The sequence below is a fragment of the Mustela erminea genome, chromosome 21 (genome assembly GCF_009829155.1).
Source record: "Mustela erminea isolate mMusErm1 chromosome 21, mMusErm1.Pri, whole genome shotgun sequence".
Taxonomy (NCBI): Eukaryota; Metazoa; Chordata; class Mammalia; order Carnivora; family Mustelidae; genus Mustela; species Mustela erminea.
This window is the reverse complement of record NC_045634.1, coordinates 35104644-35123339: the sequence shown is the minus strand read 5'-3', so window position 1 is coordinate 35123339 and position 18696 is coordinate 35104644. Positions and strand designations below refer to the sequence as shown.

Sequence of the window (18696 nt, the reverse complement as noted above, 5' to 3'; positions counted from 1 at the left end):
GCCCAAGTGTCCATTGTTTGATTAAAGGATAGAGAAGATATGGTACACATACACGATGGAATATTATTCAGCCATAAAGAAGAATGAAATCTTGCAATTTGCACCATGGATGGAGCTAGAGAGTATCATGCTAAGTGAAATAAGTCAGAGAAAGACATATACCACATGATTTCACTCCTATGTGGAATTTAAGAAATAAAACACATGAGCAAAGGGAAAAAAGAGAGAGAGAAATAAATCAAGGAACAGACTCTTAAGTGTAGAGAACAAAGTGCTGGTTACCAGAGGGGAGATGAGTAGGGGAGGGGGAACAGGTGAGGGGATGGAGGAGAGCCCTTGTCCTCATGAGCACAGGGTGACGCATGGAAGTGTTGAGTCACTATATTGTACGCCTAAAACCAATCTACACTGTATGTGAACTAGCTGGACTTTAAATAAAAACTTAGAAAAATTAAGTAGCGCCATAGAGACAGAATGTAGAATGGTGGTCACCAGGGCCTGGGGGTTGGGGAAATAGGAGTTTTTCTCAATGGTATAGAGTTTCAGTTTTGCCAGATGAAAACCTTCTAGAAATCTATTTCAAACAACATAAATGTACCTAACCCTACTGAACGGTACACCCAAGCATGTTTATGATGTTGGGGCACCCGAGTGGATCAGTTGGTTAAGAATCTGCCTTCAGCTCAGTCATGATCCCAGGGTCCTGGAATCGAGTCCCGCATCTGGCTCCCTGCTCAGTGGGGAGTCTGCTTCTCTCTCTACTCCCTCTTTCCTGCCTGTGGTCTCTCTCTCTTTTGCACTCTCTCTCTAAGAAAGAAGGAAAGAAAGAAAAGAAAAGAAAAGAAAAGAAAAGAAAAGAAAAGAAAAGAAAAGAAAAGAAAAGAAAAGAAGAGAAAAGAAAAGAAAAGAAAGAAAAAAGAAAGGGAGGAAGGAAGGAAAATCTTTTTATACAAAAAGAATGCTGACAATGGTAATCTGTGCATGAATGTTTATCAAAATTAAAAATACAGATATTATGGTTGTAATTCTATTGTGGTTGTGCTCATGTACATTTTCCTGCGTTATTTAAAGTCACCAGGCTGTACCTCTAACTTGTTTAGAGCTCCACAGAAATCACTCCAGCACCTGGGGCAAGAATGCTGACCAGGTGTCAGCATTGCTTAAAGAAGTGTTATGTTGACAGTGACTCTTCATGCCATGGCCTCTACCGGGAAAGCCCAGACAGGTGTCTCCCTTTGATCTACTCCTCTGGTGTATTTGACCTTGCTTAGGAGGACCTCAGGTGTCTAAAGATGGCACATTCCTACTGTTACAATCATCTCAGAGGAACGAACAAAACCCCCGAGATTGTAAAGTTATATGAGACACAAAGTCCCTTCCTTAATAGTGTTTAAAAATATATCTAACGAAGGACCTTAATTTCTCTGCAGTAAGGTGACTGCAAATGTCACTGGACTATTACAAGAGATCCAAAGATTTACTCTGAGCAAAAAACATATCAATGGTTACTACCAGCCAATTACACCATTTATATTCGTTAAGATTCTGTGAAATAAAATTAGAACTAGATTAAAACAAAGAATAAAGAAACGTATTCTGTATTTTCAGCTTTATTTGTTACATCTGTGTCACTAACTCAGGTTAGAGCTGAAAGACATCAGTTATAACACCACGGTGGGGGAAGAACCCCAAGCAAAAAAAAAAAAAAAAAAAGGAAGAACGAAAGGGTGACCGGGAGGGAGGGAGAGAGAATGAAAGAGCAAAAGAACAAAAGGAAGGAAGGAAGGAAGGAAGAAGAGAAGTACAAGAAAGATAAAAAAAGAAATATACATTATACACACAAGGCAAATTTTTAGATTGAGTTTAAAGCATATAACACAACAGCACAAGCCCATTCCAGATTCGCACAAAATACGATGCAGAACTCTGGGACTTCGTGACGATCAGAAGCTTCTGCACAGCAAAGGAACCCGTCAACCAAACAAAGAGGCGACCCACGGAGTGGGAGAAGATACTCGCAAATGACACTGCAGACAAAGGGCTGATATCCAAGATCTAAAAAGAACTTCTCAACATGGACGGGACTGGAGGAGATTCTGCTGAGTGAAGTAAGTCAAGCAGAGAGAGTCAATTATCATATGGTTTCACTTATTTGTGGAGCATAACAAATAGCATGGAGGACACGGGGAGATGGAGAGGAGAAGGGAGTTGGGGGAAATCGGAGGGGGAGACGAACCGTGAGAGACTATGGACTCTGAAAGACAAACTGAGGGTTTTGGGGGGTGTGGGATGGGTGAGGCCGGTGGTGGGTATTAAGGAGGACACAGATCGCACGGAGCACTGGGTGTGGTGCATAAGCAATGAATTCTGGAACACTGAAAAAAATAATTAAATTTAAAAAAAAGAACTTTTCAAGTTGAAAGAAAAAAAACATTCTGTTTTCTAAAAAAATATTCAATAGGAAGCTAATCTTTTTACCTCTGTCTGAAATTATTGCTGGACACATTAAAAAATTCAACGAGTATTATGACTTAAGATTATAATAAAAAATGATTACAGCTTGTTATATCTTGTTGATTTTACTGGCAAGGCAAAATTGGAAAGTAAAATGCAGGAATTCCATCAAAGTGCTCATTCATTCACTCTGGAATATTGCCCTTTAAATGCAAGTGTAGGAAATTTAACATAAGAAAAGCATCCATCAACTGGAATTAATGTTAAATTAAGTTAAAATAAAATAAGAAAATGATCCATCATGTGAGAACACATGTCCATGGCATAAATAAAAACATTCACTTAGTTAACTGTATGTTTAGGTATAATTGTATATTAGAAAGTGTTTCAATTTAAAGTATGCAATCCAAATATTATATAGCTGTGAAATCGCCACCAAGATACAGAATTTCTATCCTGTCTTCCGAAGTTTCCTAGAAATGCGCTGCAACCCATCCTTCCAACTCTAATCACAGGGAGACACTAATCGGCTTTGTGGCACAACAAATTAGATTTCACTCTCTAGAATTTTATATAAAAACAGAATCATACAGTAGGTATGATTCAGTTTCTTTCACTAAGCAAAATGAATAAAACTTATCCGAGTCACTGCACATGAAAGTAATTTACTTATTTTATTGCTAAGTAGTATTTCATTGGAATGTATCCCATTGTGTGTAACCATTTACCAGGTGATACAAATTTAAGTTTTTGTTCCTGTTTCTAGTTTTTTGCTCTTGTGAATAAAACTGCTATGAACACTTCCATACAAATTTTTTGGTAAAAATATTAAATTTTTCTTAGGTAAATATCTCTTAATGGAATGACTGAGTCACAGAGTAGGTTAAGCTTAAACCCTTGAAGAAATTCTCAATCAACTGACTGAGATCACTAATTGGATCATTTTACAGTCTCACCCAAACACAATTATAGGTCTGAAACCTCCACGCCCTCACTAACATACAAAATTGTGGGGATTTCTAACTTTAGCCATTTCTTCCTCTACCCCAAGACTGTGATGTGACAGCCCAGAGAATATGCAAAACGTAGCTAGTAAATGGTGTTGGCCAGTCTACTTTAATGGCTGGCCTGGTTTGTGTTTGGACAGCTGACTCATCTCCTCGAACAGTTCTCTGACCACACATACTTGTTCTCTCTTGGATAAATTTCCTTATTTCTTTCAATATGAAGAGGCAACGAATTTTCCAAATTTTAAATTTCTACTTTTCTTTTGTGAACCATTTTATCTTTAAGTCATTTCTCTCTTCTCACATTTTATTGTAGGCTTTCAAGAGGAGCAAGTCTGCTTCTTTAACACTTTTCTGAGAAACTTCTTCAGCCAAATATCTAGTATCATCCCCCACAAGTTCTACAAAATCCTAGGGCATGAACACAGTTCAGCCAAGTCCTCTGTCGCTTTCTGAAAAAAATCACCTTTCCTCTGGTTTCCAATAACACGCTCCTGACTTCCATCTGAGACCTCATCAGAATGATGTCCACTGTCCATATTTTTACTAACATTCTGCTTATGACTACTTATGTAATCTCTAGGAAGACAAAGGCTCTCTCTACTGCACTCCTTCTCTCCCGAGTGGCCATGAAAATTGCTAATAATGGTCCGTTAACAGCAATGCGGGCTTTGTCCAGCACACACTCCAACTCTGAACCAGCCTTCACCCTTCCCCCACTTCCTAAGCAGTGGTTCCCACATTTCCAGGTACGTGTTACACCAGCACCCCCACGTCTCAGGATCGATGTTTTTTCTCTTTGTCCATCCAAGCTGCTATAAGAAAATACCAAAATCCTGGTATCTTACAAACCATATAAATGTATTGTTTACAGTCTGGAGACTGGAAGTATGAGAGCAAGGCACCAGCATGGCTATGCTCTCACAAGGGCTCTCTTCCCAGTCCATGGCTGATGCCTTCTCGCTGTGTCCTTCCATGATGGAAACAGCTAGAGAGCTCTCTGGAGTCCTTTTGATGAGGGCCCAGTCCCATTCCTGAGGGTTCTGATTTAATGACTTAAACACGTCACAAACACCCCACCTGCTAATCACATCATCTTTGAGAATTAGGATTTCAACATACGAATTTGGGCGGACACAGACATTTAGACCACAACATTCAAGGGAAAAAAAAAAAAACAGATGGCCAGTAGACACACAGAAAGATGCTCAACATCACTTATCATCAAGGAGATGCAAATCAAAACTACAATGAGATGCCACCTCACACCTGTCAGAATGGCTAAAATCAACAACGTAAGAGACAGGTATTGGTGAGGATGTGGAGAAAGAGAAACCCTTTTATGTTGTTGGTGGGAAAACAAACTGATGCAGTCACTGTGGAAGACAGTATGGAGGTTCCTCAAAAAGTTAAAAATAGACCTACCCTATGATCCAACCATCACTCTACTGGGTATTTACCCAAAAAGTACAAAACCTTTATTCAAAGGGATACATGCACACCTATGTTTACAGCAGCATTATTTACAGTAGCCAAGATTCGGAAGCAGCCCTAGTGTCCACTCATTAATGAATGGATAAAGAAAATGAAGTACATATACAGAACGGAATATTATTCAGCCATAAAAATGAAGCTGTGCTATTCGCAATGGCATGGATGAATCTAGAGAGTAATGCTTGCAGAATTAGTCAGAGAAAGGCAAATACCATGATTTTACTTATACGTAGAATTTAAGAAACAAGCAAATGAAAGAGAGAGAGGAGGAGAAGAGAGAGAGAAAGAGAGAGAGGGGAAAACCCAGAAACAGACTCTCAAGTCTAGAGAACAAAGAGATGGTTATCAGAGGGGAGGGGGGGGAGAGATGGGGAAACAGGTCATGGGGACGGAGGAGGCACCTGCCGTGACACACACTGGGCGTTGGACAGAAGAGTCGAATCACTGTAGTGTACACCTGAAACTAACGTAATACAGCATGTCAATAACCACACCGCCGTTGAAATAAAAAATTTAATTAAAAAAAGAAAAAATCTGTCTGCATTTGGGGCATCCTGAGATGATGCCAGGCCTTGTATGCTGATCAGAAATGGCAGAGAAGTCTCACCAAGGCCCTTCTTACCACCCTGTTACAACAGTAACACTGTGCAGTACCTTTACGACGGTCCTTTCATAATTAGGAATTATTGCCTCAGTACTGCTTCACTGGAACCTTGAAATGTTCATTGTGGCCTAATTAGCTTTGATGAGGGCCATGTTCTCAATGTTTCGTAAGTACTGTTTTAAGCACTTCATTATGGCGTGACATAATTTTTAAAAATCTTTTTAGATATGATACACTTCTAAGATTTCATTGAAATATAAAAAGTTTGAATCACCTAATCTCATAAAATGTGAACCAAATTACTGCGCTACTTCGTGAGTTGTGATGGAATTCAGTCTGGAGGGGATAATGTTGTGGTATTTTTTCTCTTGCAGAATCTGTTTTCCCTTTCTGGTTCCTGCAGGTACAGTGTGCCGAAGCTACTCGGAAGACATTCTGAAGTTTACTTCTCTGTTATGCTGACCTTGTGGGCAGCAGCCCATCGCTGCACCTGCTTGCTGTGGCCAGCATTTTTATTTGAAGTGGCTCATTTCATTCTTCTGACAAGGAGCAATGTACTCTTACTGATTAGCAGCTTTTTTTAGGGAATTTTAAATATCTCATTTAGCTCCGACCAGGTATGATTTAGTGGAGACTGCATTATAAATAGGACAAGAAGTAATACAACAAAGTCATCGACACCACCCCTACCTGCTCCCCATCATAAGGGACACCGAGTAGAACAGATTTGCCAGGAATACAAGGAGTTAATCAATAGTAAGCGTAGCAGAGAAAAGTCATTCCATCCACACAGAGGTAAAAACCGCAGTTTCATGGAACCGTAAAAACAAAGTACAGGGATGCCTGGGTAGCTCAGTCGGTTTAAGCATCTGCCTTCAGCTCACACCATGATCCCAGGGTCCCGGGATCAAGCTCTACATCAGGCTCCTTGCTCCCCGAAGAGCCTGCTTCTCCCTCTATTGGCTGCTGCCCCGTTTGTGCTCTCTCTCTCTCTCTCTCTCTGACAAATAAATAAATAAAATCTTTTAGAAAATCAAAAAATAAGTACACATTATTTAACTCTAAAATGTCTTATTTTTATTAGTTTTATTAGACACAGCACTTGTAAAAAATTTTTTTGCTTTGTTTTTATTTTTTTGAAGTTTTTACTTAAATTCCAGTTACTGAACATACAGTGTAACATTAACTCATAGGCTACAAGAGCAAATATTGTTAAAATGTCTCTACTACCCAAAATAATCCACACATTTAAGTCAATCTCTATCAAAATGCGTTTAAGGAGGGCATGTGATGTAACGAGCTCTGGGTGTTATATAAGTCTGATGAATCGCAGGCCTGTACCTTGGAAACCAATAATGCATTTTATGTTAATTAATTGAATTAAGATTTTTTAAATGTTTTAAAAATATCAACAGCATTTTTCACAGAAAGAGAACAAAAAATCCTAAAATATGAATGGAACTACAAAGACACCGAATTGCCAAAGCAATTCTGAAAAAGAAAACCAAAGCTGGAGGCATCACAATTATGAACTTTGAGCTATACTACAGAGCCTGTAATTATTAAGATAGTATGATACTGGCATAAAAAAAATAGACATATACAAATACATCAGTGGAACAGAATAGAAAGCCCAGAAATGAAACGACAACTATATGGTCAATTAAACTTTGACAAAACAGGAAAGAATATACAATTGGAAAAAATGGTCTCTTCACCACATGGTGTTAGGAAAACTGGACAGAAGCAAGCAAAAGAATGAACCTGGACCACTTTCTTACACCATACACAAAAATAAAGTCCCAATGGATTAAGACCTAAATGTGAGACCTGAAACCATTAACATCTTAGAGGAAGACACAGATAGTAACCTCTTTAATATTAGCCATTGCAACATCTTCCTGGATCTGTCTCCTGAGACAAGGGAAACAAAAGAAAAATAAACTACTGGGGCTTCGTCAACATAAAAAGCGTCTGCACAGCAAAGGAACCAATCAACAAAACTAAAAGTCAAGCTACAGAATGGGAGAAGATATTTGCTTTGCTTTTAAACATCTGGTTTTATTTCCAGAGGAAGTTAAACTTATTACCACAAAATGCTCCGTTTTGTTTTAAAGCACGATATAAACAGGCTTACAATTAAATCTTGTTTTGGAAAACAGTTTTGCTGGGCTAACATTCTATATCCTACACTATTCCCCATCCCCATGCAACAGGGTTAGAGCTCAGATATCGAGGGGTAGCAGAATAAGACCGTGGGAGTTCAGGACATACTGCCCCAAAATATACAACTTTGGTACATTGATTATTTTGAGCCTTAGGAACTTGAAAAACACCAATGCAGGGAAAAGCGATCTCTGAACTCCCTTATCTGTCTGAAGACAGATCATCCAAAAAGAACTCAACTGTCATAAATCATAAACCCCCTGCAAGGACTGTCATCAGCCAGGGAGAAATGACTCTTGTCACAGGAGAGAAGTCTAGGAGTTAGAAGTCAGCATCACACCCATATATACTTTCTCACAAACTATCACACCTCCCAACTATTCTTACAAGGTCCCATTCAACTGTCCTGAAAACCATTTCCTCTCCCCTGAAAAGCCAACGTCCCTTCCCCTTTCCCTATGATGACGGTATTTAGCGACCTTAGGGCATTACTCATTTTCCCTGAGAATCACCCATGTGCACAGGAAGAATACATGTTAATAACCCCGCCAAGAACCCTAAATAGGAGAGGGAACTTTCTCCTCCCCTACAAAATAAAGAAAATTAAAAGAAAAATAATGATCAATATCTCTTAGAAGATATTCTGATATTTTATTTCAATATTGCTTAAGGGTATATAAACTTTAGAACAGGAAACAGTTCTCTTTCCAACTTGAACTGCCCACATTTCATTAACACACCCACAAAGGGGATGCTACACACAAAGACTGATGTTCTCACAACACTCAGGCCCCCTGCCTGCAATCCTGATAGATGGTAAGTTCGAGAAAGTAAAGAAGAGGTGTTGAAAGGTAACACTGAAGTATGCTAACAGTAAAAAAAAGTTGCAAAATTATAGTATAGTTTATCATTTGATGTACAAGACAGCAGCAGCCAACATTTGCAAGCATAGCCTCTGAAAGCAATTACCCAGAAAAAAAAAAAATGCAAAGGAAATCATGTTCTCTGATGCTAATTGATTTCTTCTCATTCTGTTTCTTAATGTGTAAATTCAAGGTGATAATAGAGAATAAGAACTACTTGATCACACAATTATTGATCGGTGAGAGGGAGAAGGAGTCCAGCACAACCGATCCATCCGAGTGAGTTTTAAGTAAATATTAATTTACAACCAGAAGGCAGAAGTGCACACCTACAGAAACATGGTAGGAAACAAAAATGTTAAGTAAATATCAGATTCAAAGTTTAAGTAAAAAACTGTTACAAACCTCTAGAGCAAAAATTAAGTATACGTTTCCTGATACACATTGTGTGATTTCCATTAAAATGTCTGTTTCGGTATACACAAAAATATAAACATGGAAATAGAATTGCACACTCACTTGGCATCTGGCTCTCAGCTCCATCAATCTGTGTTTTCCAAAGTCTCCAAAGACATACCCAAAAATATCAGTAGGAATTATCTCTGGGTGAAGTCATGATAGCTACATTGTACTGATTTGTGTTTGTCTTTACTCATTACAAGGTGCTGCTAATCAGAACACAAATGCATATCACCTTTTTTTTTTGTTTTTTAAGATTATTTATTTATTTATTTATTTGACAGACAGAGATCACAAGTAGGCAGAGGGAGAGGGGGAAGCAGGCTCCTTGCTGAGCAGAGAGCCCGACGCGGGGCTCGATCCCAGGACCCTGAGATCATGACCTGAGCCGAAGGCAGAGGCTTTAACCCACTGAGCAACCCAGGTGCCCCATATATCACCTTTTAAAACAGTGCTGCCACGAATGAACTCCACAGGTCAACTACATGAGTCATATAGGTAGAAACCTTCATTAAAACTGGGTATCTAGGCTCGGCCGATATTATCAAAGAGATAACTCAGAGATCACACCAACCATCCAATGAAACATATCTGTAAATGAAGACTCACTCATAAGGATTCATTACAAGAACCTAACATTGAAACAAACCAAACATATTGAAGAAAACAAGATTAAAATACAAAGAAATGAAATAGAAAACTATCACCAGATTAATAATTAAAACTACTGGAAAGAATGAATGAAACAACTTAGTTCTAGAACTAAGAGAAGGGAGATAAAATGAAAATATGCAAAAATAAGAATAAAAGAATTTTGTAACGAGGGAAATAGGGATTTGAAGCAGTATGACAGAAGCCGTTGGATGCTATATTTAAAGTATCACTGAAATTCTACTTTATGAATTGTATATATAAGTATTCCTATTTTATTGATGTATATTTATTTATTTTAGGGGTGTGTGTGTGTGTGTGTGTGTGTGCACCCATGCACACGTACGTGCTTGTGAGAACACTGACCCAGGAACACAATTCATTACCAAACTCTTAACTCACCGTTTTGAGGTGGCAAGCAGTGATCTAAGCATTCAGTTAGCATTACCTCATGTAATTTCCAAAGAACCCCCAGGAGGTGTACGTACGGATCGTATTTTACAATCTAGGAGCTGAACCCACTGATCCACTTTCTTATAATGTGCTTGCCTGGACCCCAGGGGCAGGTCACTGCCAGGCAGACGGACCCACGAAGCAGACTGTTTCCACTAGAAATTCTCAGCCATCAGCTGCAGATCCTTGGGCATGGGAACAATGCAATCCCACGGTCTTTCTCAGGTCGACTCACTCTCCTGTTCCTCACAGAACCTCTTCCCAATGGTCTCTCCTCTCCTAACCCCGCTGACCACATGGTCTCCACTCACCCTCAGAAGATGACTCTGGCCTCTCACTTGAGAGAGAGGATAATCAGTCAGAAAGAACATCTTCTTCCTTCTGTTCCCCACATCTGTCTGCCTCTTGTCCTCTTGGGACAGAAGAGCTAATTCCTCCTCTGGGACAAAGGAATTTTTTCCCACGTGCTGGAGTCTATTTACTCTCATTTTACCAGGAATATGTTATTCTGTGCCCCTTTTCACTAATATGTTTATCATTTGTCTGTCACCTGGACACTTTCCATCGTCTTATTTTTCGTGCAAGATACTTCCATTTAAACAATCAAATCCTTACTCACGTTTGCATGTCCCTCCGGTGACTAGTCCGTCTGTGCCCTCTCCTTCATGGGAAGAATCCCAACACAAAAGTGCACACCCGTTGTTTGCTTTTTCACACCATACCTTCATTCCTCAGCTGGCTGCCCCCTGCCTGTGGGCACCGCCACTCCACAGAGATGGTGTTCGCTGGGATCCCTGAAGACCTCTGCACAGCCAGATCCAGAGGGCACTTCCTGAAGAGCTCTGATTGTGTTTTCCTGTAACACAAGTTAAACGTGATTACTGTAGGATCTTTAGAATGGCAGATAAGCAAAAAACTAAAATGGAATGGAACGGAATGGAATGGAACAGAAAGAATAGAATAGAATAGAAGAATAGAATAGAAGAATAGAATAGAATAGAATGAAAAGGCAGATAAGCAAAATACACAAATACAAACCCTTCCTAGCCCTAATTACACATGGTTATGTGATTTCCTCTTACTCACATAAAACTTCAGGGAGAACTTCTTTTATTCTTACTAAATATTTGGCTGCGACATCATTTTAGTACCAGTGCAGTAAGGAATCATTTCACTTACATTAAAAAGGACATCCTTGTGGATGACTCACGTCCCTGGGTCATTGCCCATTCTTGGACCACTCGGACATGTCACCGCAGTGCTCTGCTCATCAGCCTCCAGGCACGAGCCTTCCCCCAGGAATGCTGGTCCCTTCCTCGTCACTGCCCAGTACACTTATTCCCGTTCTCTTAAAATGACTGTTCTGTTCTTTTCTGCAGGCCTACTGCCCTCCATCCCAGTTGGGACAAGTCCTCCTCCTCTTCCTACTTTAAATTCTCTCCCCAAGCTTTTCATCCCCCCACACACGGTTTCACAGAGAACTTTTCTTGCATGCTAAATGAATAGATAATTCCCATAATATACAATCCGCTTCAAGTCAGAGGGAAACATTAAAGGTAACTAATTTTAATTTTAATAAGCTTTGAAATCACGATACCAAAATATTTAGATAACATCGCCTGAATGAAAGGAGCAAGTTTAGATGAAACATTCAGCTATTATTGCAACTTGAGGTTTTTTTATTTTTTTTAATAATTTTTTATTTTTATAAACATATATTTTTATCCCCAGGGGTACAGGTCTGTGAATCACCAGGTTTACACACTTCACAGCACTCACCAAAGCACATACCCTCCCCAATGTCCATAATCCCACCCCCTTCTCCCAAACCCCCTCCCCCCAGCAACCCTCAGTTTGTTTTGTGAGATTAAGAGTCACTTATGGTTTGTCTCCCTCCCAATCCCATCTTGTTTCATTGATTCTTCTCCTACCCACTTAAGCCCCCATGTTGCATCACCACTTCCTCATATCAGGGAGATCATATGATAGTTTTCTTTCTCCGCTTGACTTATTTCGCTAAGCATGATACACTCTAGTTCCATCCATGTTGTCGCAAATGGCAAGATTTCATTTCTTTTGATGGCATCTCACTCTAGGACTCATGTTCATCGCATCAGGCAGGTTTTCTTTCCAAAGTGGTTTTACTCAGGAAATTGGTATTATAATACATCTCAAAAATGCATGAAAAACAAACAAAATGCCTCCATAGTTTCTCTAAAGGCATCCTACAAATTCTGACATGATTCTTAATTTTTTTTAGAAGATTTTATTTATTTACCTGAGAGAGCAGGAAAGAGAGAGAGTGGGAGGTAGAGGGGTAGAGAGTCTGAAGCAGGCCCCCGCTGAGCAAAGAGCCCAACGCAGGACTCAGTCCCACAACCACAAGATCAGGACCTGAGCCACAACCAAGAGTCAGACACTCAACCAAACTGAGCCACCAGGGTGTCCAACCTCATTCTTAATTTTTAAGAACATATTAATTTTTAAGAACATAGGCACAGGAAGACACTTCCTTAACCTGCTCATTTTTCAATTCATTTGAGCTAAATTCAATGTAAAATAAAGTTCCATTCTCATTAAAGTAAAGAATAAAATAATTATAACTACTACCACTCTAGTTCATAGTGTTTTGAATTTTTAGCTGGGGAATGACCTTATATATCAGGAAAAAAATTAGAAGCAGACACATTTATCACAATTTAGACATGATACTTATTGACTTAGAAAACAGAAGGGAATTGACTAAATTTTAAAACTAATTAGATAATTTAATAATATGACCCAATAAAAAATAAAGATGTGAAAATCAATAACTTCATTATATATGAGCAATAATGTGTTTTAATTGGTATCTACTTATCTATTCTCATTTCTAATAGCAGAGAAAAATACATAACTTTAATAAAGATATTGAGAAAATATATTGAAACTATATATGTGGAAATTTTTAAGATTTTACTAAGATATACTAAATAATGTTTTAGTAAAGTAAGAATTAGCTCTTTATACAACCAATAGTGTGGTATAAATGTGAAGATTCTTAATATTCTGCCTCAGTAGTTACTTATTTCTAAAAACAAGCATGACAGAATATTTAACTTTTCTTGAAGTTGGATGAAACTTTCCTAACCGTAAGCTTAACAAATAAAATAAAATAAAAATCTCGGGTGCCTGGGTGGCTCAGTGTGTTAAGCCTCTGCCTTCAGCTCAGGTCATGATCTCAGGGTCCTGGGATCGAGCCCCCTCGTCCGGCTCCCTGCTCCACAGGGAGCCTGCTTCCTCCTCTCTCTCTCTCTGCCTACCTGATATCTCTCTCTGTCAAATAAGTAAATAAAATCTTTAAAAATAAATAAATAAAAATCTCAAGGAAGAAATAAATCAATATTTTTGAATGTATAGTGATATGAACACAAACACACCTACGAGGATACTCCTTAGTCTTCACAACAGAGGAAAAAGCAGAACGATTTGAAATATCAATAAGAATTTAACAATCGTATAAGCTCATGTGCATCGAGTTGGTAAGATGTATTTTTATAACTGGAAATCATATTTTTGAGGCCTATTCGATGATACATGCAGTATGACACAAATTTAAGGAATAAAGTCATCATGATACTGGATAATCACTCGGCAACACTTCTCTGTTTATTGTTGCATTTTCAAACAGGAGCATGGGGGCTGTTTTGTGAAATGAGGGGGAAAGTATGTTTTTACAGATCTCAACCACATTTAGGGACCTCGAGGACACCATGACGATAATACCCATATTCTGTTGGGTTTTTTGCATCCATGTGTATACCTTATTTCTGTTCCCTGCTTGATGCTGGTATTCCAGAATTAACTGCCACCTTGGGTGAAGTACGGGGTCAGAGCAAGTAGAAACATTTCAAAGATCTTTTCTCATTTTCAAGTCATATTTTCCCTGATTCAGGGTTCATGCATTTGCTCTAAACCTTTGACTGTTTTCCAGAGTTCTGACAGATTTGATCCTGACAGTTTTCTGCTTGTTTTTCAATATTTCCGATATTTCTCCAAGGAAATGTGAGCCCGGAGCTGCCGACCCTGCCATGCTGCTGATGCTGATCTTCGGATAATTTTTCAAACACCATCACGGCTGGGAGGGTTCCCTGGGGAGCAGATCCAGACTCAGAGAACAGCACACAGGAAGTTGATTAACGTGTGCTCCTGCGTCAACACCGGCGCAGGAAAAAGAAGTTGCAAGACTGGGGACCAGGGGAGCCTGGGGTGCAACGCAGCTTTAATGAACAGCTCAGGTATGACACACGGAACTTTGAACTAAGGGGGGCTGTTGAGGTTACCTTGATATCAGGTGAGGGGGGCCCATATACCCCGGTGGGTGCAGTCAGTGGGTGCCCACCGCCAGTACAACTCTCTTCAGAGGACAGCAATGCCCAGAGGCAGCTAATGTCTGCCCTGTCAGCCAGAAGGGTTCCCCACCACTCAGCGAACAAGCGTTCAATGCCTGACGTGGGATCTGGACACGTACTACAACGCCGACGGTCATCCATTCCCTTGAGCCTCTCACGTCTACTTTTCCTTGTCATCTCTGGGAGCCGCAAGGCTCTGCTGTGCCTCTCTTCCCAAGGGCAGCTTAGAGAATTCAGAAGAATGAAATGTAGCTCCCACTTGTATATCTTGTCCCAAGGCCACAGTGGACACCAGTCCCCTCTCTACTCCGCTTTCTCAAGTCCCCTCCCTCTCAGCGTCTATCCACGTGGTCTTGGTGAGGGAATGCGTGCTTTGTCCCAGACCTTCATCACGAGCATCCGAATCCCCTAGTGTCTACGCTAGTCATAGGTCAGGGGTACCCCATTTTTTCAGTTGCTCTTAACATTGGGCAAGGGGTCTTAAGAGATGCTAAAATAAATCAGCATCAGCATAAATCAGCATAAATCAGCGGTTGTGTGAAACATATTCCCCCCATCGTGGATTGTAAAAGCACCCTGTCCCTTCCTGATCACCAGTGACAGCTCCCCTGCCAGGAAAGGGATTCCTTTTCTGCTGCTGGTCTCTTCGTGTAAAAGTCCAATGTGCCTGAGGAGTCATGTAAAGACCAGGGGCTCTTACTGTGTTTCTTGGTTCTCTTTAGGAACAAGAGAACCTACAGAGCCTAGAGGTGGAGGGATAGATACTAAGAACAATTACCCCAACTGCTCACCAGGAGTGACATCAGCAGAACCACATCTACTGTCATTATTAATTCCCAGACCTACGCATGTTACCTAATGTAGGTCCCATACCACACGGTGGTCACTGATTTAGAGTATATCCTGCATCTCAGAGGACAAGGCCCTATCCTTGCAGGATATCATCTCTGAACTGTGAACCTCAGCTGTGCCATCTACCAGACAGTCTGTTCTATTTCCGGGTGGCTGCCTCTGGGTGGCCCAGTTCGTGACAATGATGGTGGACTCAGTTGTCCCAGGGCCCATAAACATTTACTTTGAGAATGCGGATCCCTTGATGTGACTCACTGTGATGTGGGTTCCATATTGGTAGATGAATCACATCATTGTGATCCAAAATGGATCATTTTGGTGGCTGAGGTCATAAAGTAGGGAAAAGCAAGCCAATATCTAGAACATCTAGAACATGTTCCTTTTCCAGTCAACTGAAGTCACAGCCTTTGTTACTGGTGGAAGGAATCCAATGTTGTCAACTTTTACCCAAAAGCTGAACGTCTCTTCTCAATAAACAGTGTCAGATTGGGGCTCAGGGTTGGACTCTCTTTCTTGCAGTTGGACGTAGGAACATCAGAAGTAAATTAGCCTCAGTGAGAGGAAGACCATGGTATTCGGTTCATATATGCAGAGCCTCCAAACTACAGCCCTGAAACTCTTTTCAGGCACCCATTGTAGTCGTCCTGGGGTGGTCCACAACACAGCCTTGCTAATGTCAACTGACCATGTCAGGGCCCAGGGCACAAAAGAGGAATGTTTTATTTTTCCTTCTATGTACAACACCTAGAAACACAACTTATTACCAAAAAAAAAAAAAAGTCAAAATTATCTTGGTATAAATAGTTTCTCAATTCTATGATTTTTTTCTCTCTTCTGGTTTTTCCAACCCACCACCTCAGGTGTTGCTGAGTATTCATTTCTAGGGTTTGGAATGGTGCCAGAATCACAGATACACCCAAATTGCAAGACTTTTGTGATGGTAAATAGCAAAACTAAGGGAAGAAAAACTCTCACAAAATGCCAGAGAGTATTTCAAGTTGCTGCTAATGCATAGGCTTATAAAGTCTTGACACTTTCCTTGATAACTTTATTAGAGAGCAATTACTTTTCCTCTACCAGCTCTTTATATGTATTAATTTAAAAAAATGTATGACTAAGACATAGTTAACAGTAACATGAAAAGTAAAGCAGAAGCTATTAAAAGGACTGTGGCTAATACACTCACTACTGTGAAAAGTGAGTTTCTGGAGATGATTTGAATATGACCGAAGTGGGAACCTACACATATTCAAAACCCAGAATCCAGACATGAGACAGGCTATCCCTGTTGATCCCAAAAGCATTAAATATTGTCTACAACTCTATGCCTCAGACTTGATAACAGATGAAATGGACAAATGCTTTTAAAGATTTAATCTACCAAAATTAACACACAGGGAAATAGACCATCTGAATGGCCCACATCTATTAAAAGAAATATAATCAGCAATTATTAACCTTCCAAAAGTGGAAGTACTAGACCCAGGTGGCTTCACTGGGGAATTCTACTAAAAAACTGAAGGAAGAAGTTACATCAATTCGCTATGATTACTTTCAAAAAGAACGGAAAGAGAAAGAATACATTCTAACTCATTCTGAGTTCAGAATTAACCTAATATCAAGAGTAGAACAAGATAGAACAAGAAGGAGGGGGTGGGAGGTTGGGGTACCAGGTGGTGGGTATTATAGAGGGCACGGATTGCATGGAGCACGGGGTGTGGTGCAAAAATAATGAATACTGTTATGCTGGAAATAAAAAAAAAAAAATAACTCTATTGTACACCTGAAAATAATATAACACCAATGGCACGGAGCCTTTCCCATATGATTTCTTCTAGGAGTTTCATAGATTCAGATCTTATATTTAAGTCTAAATCCCTTTTAGTTAATTTGTGTGATTTGTATAAGATAAGGGTCCATTTTCATTATTATTACATGATTATCCAGATTTCCAACATCATTTATTAAAGAGACTATCCTTTTCCCATTGAGTATTCTTGGTTCCCTTGTCAAATATTTGCATAGTTTATTTCTGAACTCTTTACTCTGTCGGTCTATGTGTCTCTTTTTATGCCAGTATCATTCTGTTTTGATTATTATAGTTTTGTAAAGGAGTTTCCAGCTTTTTTATTCTTGCTCAGGATTGCTTTGGCTATTTGAGGTCTTTTGTTGTTCCACAAAAATTTTAGGATTTGTTTTTCTATTTCTGTGAAAAATGCCATCGGCATTTTGATAGGAATTGCACTGGATTTATGAATGACTTTTGGTAATATGGGAATTTTAGCAATATTAAGTCTTCTGATTTTAAAACATAGAATATCTTTCCATTTATTTGTGTCTTTTTCAGTTTCTTTCATCAAAGTCTTATACAGGCATATCTTGGAGATATGGTGGGTTTTGTTCCAAGCCATCACAGTAAAGCCAGTATCACAATAAAGCTAGTCAAACGAGAGTTTTGGTTTCCCAGTGCATATAAAAGTTATATTTATACTATACTTTTGTCTATTAAGTGTGCAACAGCATTTTGTCTAAGAAATTTATATACCTTAATTAATAAATACTTTGTTGCTAAGAAATGGTATCATCTGAGGTTTTAGTGAGTCATGATTACTGATCACAGATCACCATGATGAATATAATAAAGAAAAATATTGCCAGGATTACCAAAATGTGACACAGAGACATGAAATGAATAAATGCTATTAGAAAAATGGCACCAATAGACTTGCTTAATGCAGAGTTGCCATAAACATATTTGTAAAAAATGCAATATCTCTAAATCACAATAAAGTAAAGCATAATAAGAAAAAAAAAAAAAAAAGATAGAACAAGAAGGAAAAACTTAAGACCAGTGTCTCTAATGAACACAGATGAAATCTGATAGAATATTAGCAAATTGAGTCTAAATTTTACACCATGAACAAGTGAAATTTATTCCATGTATGCAGGGCTGGTTCAACATCCAAATATTAATGTAATCTATCACATCACCAGCTTAAAAAAAAAATTACATGATCTTAATCAGTAGATGCAGAAAATCATTTGACAAAATCCAACCCCCATTCATGATTTAAAAACAATATAAAACAAAACAAAACCTTTCAGTACACTAGATATGGAAGAGAAATTCCATAACTCGATAAAGAACATCTATAAAAAACCTACAACGAGCATCATACTTAGTAGTGAAACAGCAGATTCTCTCCCACTAAAATCAGAAATAAGGCAAGGATGTCCCCTCTTACAACTTCTGTTCAACACAGTACTGGGAGTCCTGGCTAATTTGGTAAGAAAAGAAAAAG

At 39.1% G+C, this 18696-nt stretch overlaps 1 long non-coding RNA gene across 1 annotated transcript; it reads right to left on the bottom strand.

Moving 5' to 3' along the window:
• Positions 1-368: 368 nt before the first annotated feature.
• Positions 369-15287, bottom strand: LOC116581833. The gene is made up of 3 exons (XR_004282253.1): positions 15277-15287; positions 14038-14048; positions 369-441 (listed from the first exon to the last, which is right to left on the bottom strand). It is a non-coding gene; the product is annotated as an uncharacterized LOC116581833 (long non-coding RNA).
• Positions 15288-18696: the final 3409 nt, after the last annotated feature.